The sequence below is a fragment of the Brassica oleracea genome, chromosome C4, assembly GCF_000695525.1.
Source record: "Brassica oleracea var. oleracea cultivar TO1000 chromosome C4, BOL, whole genome shotgun sequence".
NCBI classification, from domain to species: domain Eukaryota; kingdom Viridiplantae; phylum Streptophyta; class Magnoliopsida; order Brassicales; family Brassicaceae; genus Brassica; species Brassica oleracea.
Window position 1 is genome coordinate 34,800,885 of NC_027751.1, and position 3,277 is coordinate 34,804,161.

Genomic DNA, 3,277 nt, shown 5'->3' on the forward strand with positions numbered 1-3,277 from the left:
TTTTTGTGAAGAAAACGGTGTAACTAGACATCTCACCGCATCGTATACACTATCAACAAACGTGGACGAAGAACCAGGATCATTCAACCTTTCTCATATTGATGTTACAGAAGAAGGAGATGGTGATGAGCATCAAGATCACCAACACCAGCAAGTAGCAGAGAACAACGATGCAAACCAAGACCAACATGTAACATCAAGATATGGCCATAACATCAGAAAACCAAAGCGGTTCGATGATTACATCCTACTTGCTGAAGTTGAAGGTGGCAGGCCCTTGCTGGCCATCGATGGTGAACCAGAAAGTTACATCAAAGCTGCAGTGATACAAGCTTGGATCAATGCAATGAAGCCAGAGATCGAATCTATCATCAAAAACAAGACCAGGAAGCTCGTCAAGAAGCCGGCAGGTGTGAAATCGATAGGTTTGAAGTGGATTTATAAGATCAAGAGGAATGCAGATGAAACGGTGATCAAATACAAAGCAAGGCTAGTCGCAAAAGGCTACGTGCAACAACAAGGCATAGACTTCGACGAAGTGTTTGCACAGTTGCTCTAAGAGCTTGGAACATCAAACTCGGCCGTGTTCTCAAGGAGATGGAGTTCACTAAGGGCTCCAAGGAACCTGCGGTATATGAGTTCACGAAGTGCACCAAGGAACCTGCGATATATCAAAAGAAACAGAAGGGGGAGCTTCTGATCATAGCTATATACGTTGATGACTTGTTTGTAACAGGGACTTCGCTCAATGTTATCAAGCAATTCAAAGATGATATGTCAAGAAAATTTGAGATGTCAGACCTCGAGATGCCTACATACTATCTTGGTATAGAAGTAACGCAAGGAGCTGATGGCATTCACATCAAACAAGAAGGATACGCGCAAGGTATACTTGTCAAGACGAAGATGGAGTCATGTAACTATACTCACGTTCTGATGCACACGAGTTTGAAAGTATTAAAGGCAGAGGAGGAGCCTGAGATTGATGCAACATCGTATCGAAGCACCATAGGATGCTTAAGAGAGAGTCATAGAGAAGCAGTGAAGCATCTATACTCACGTTCTGATGCAACATCGTATCGAAGAAATGCGATGCACCTATTAACGGTCTATGGAAGTTCATCGGAGTTAAGAATTCGTTTAGTTTCTATTTGTACCTAACATCCATCCTCTTGAGTTGGAATTAAGGGGGGAATGTTGGATAATTCCAATTAACTTGAGGAGCAAGTTAACTCATTAAAGTGAAGTTTGATGGGTTAAGGAAAAAGGAAAACATATCGAGCTTAGGAATGTTTCCATATTATTATTAGGAAAAGATGTAGCTTCTTCCTATATAAAGAGTTCTCATGGAAAGATGTTCCATCAAAAGAAACACATTGAAAGGTTTAGTTTTGAGAGAGTTTCTAAATCTAATAAGAAGAGAAGTTCTTATAATCTTTGTGTTTGTGCAACTTTAAATGTTGGGTTGGTTAGTAAGATTATGCTTGTGATTGTCGAAGTGGTTAGTGTTCGGTTGTCTTCATGAAAGCTATAAAAACCGTATTATCAAGGCTTGAGGGTGTTTTCTTCTCGGTAACTCGCGGAAACCGTTTAGTCTTTTCAGTTCTTAACATTTTTTTTATTTTTTTGTGTAAGTTTTATTTCGTTGGTTCTGCTTCTAAATTTCAACTTCTGGTATTTGTTCTAGGGTTGGTGTTGTTGTGATTTAGCATTTTTGTTTAGTTTCTATATCGTTGTTACTAGTAGATTGTAATCTCTATCAAAATTTAAAAATTTGGTATAATAATTTAATTTATCAAAAAGATGTATTTCAACCTTTCAACCCATAATAGGTTTTCAAAAATGTTACTATCCTAAAGACTTTGGGACAAGTGGCTGAACAAACTTTGCAAAAATGATAATAGGAGAAAATATCTCGAGGAAGATTGGAAGCACTTTCTTATGGACCAAGAGGCAGAGCTAATGATACGACGCCGTCAACACCGTGGCCATGAAGTTACGATGCGCCACCACTTTGAGACCCACCAAAAAAGGTTCTTATAGAAGGTGAACTTCCTGTGATACGTTAGAAAAAGTAGCATTTCTTTTATTCCTTTTCTTATTTCATTATATTTACTTTTATATATATAACAACATAAGCCAATTAATATAACCTGACTCACAAATCACCACACCCACCCATCATAAACTTTGGATAAAGTGATTTGAAACCAAGTTGAAATTAACCAAATCACCATAGAGTATTTCCAAAAACCCTTGAACACTTAAATTTTGAGGTTTTTTGCCCTCCAAAAAAGATTTTCAAACCTTCAAATTTTTAGATGTCACTATTCAAAACCTCAAAATACTATTTATTTTTTATTTTAGTCCTTATAATTTTAAAACTTCCATATAATTGTATTAGTATTAAATTTTATCACTTTAATATTTATTAATATTTCACCTAACTTTTCAAATATATATAGAATATATAAAAATATATTACTATAAAATAAAACTAATATAAAATACGATTATTTAAGATAGGATTTTTATTTCACAAAACAATTATAATATCAACACACTGGTTAGAAATGCAAGATGGATGACGATATATGAAAATACTCATTTAACCTGTAATCTTCATATAAAAACTCATTTCTTATTTTGAAATGCGTTGATTGATCATATATGGAAACAATATGGAAAAAATATTAAGTAATTTGTAATTTTTATGAACTAATTCATGTTTATATTATTGAAGTTGAAGACTAAAATGCAAATTACATAAGATTTTGAAGATAAATTTGTGATTTCTTCTTGTAGCAACCCACCTTGAAATTTTCATTTTGAGGATCCTCCACCTTAAAATGAGATTCATTCTTGAAGATGCTCTTAATAAACACATTAAAAAGAAAACAACAAAATCAGTCCATTTTCTAGTGAACAAGAGTGAATTTCGGCAATTTTAAACGATTTTACCCATTTCATACAATTCAAGTGTTGTAGAATAAGTTGATATACACTTCATTCATGCGATTTTATGGTTTTGGCAGAAAAATATTTTGGTTGGATGATATCTTGCATATTTACATTGTTTTATCCATTCACTCATGTGCATTTTGATCATATAGACTAGGATTTAGCCATGTTTAGGTTGCATTTTGCATACATGAGTCTTTATCAGGTATTGGAGTACCACATGTAGTTTTTGGAGGCATTTGGGTGCATTTGGAGCTCAAAAGAAGTGATTAAAGCGATCAACGGACGAGCAGCGCACCAGAGCGACCTCACCGGA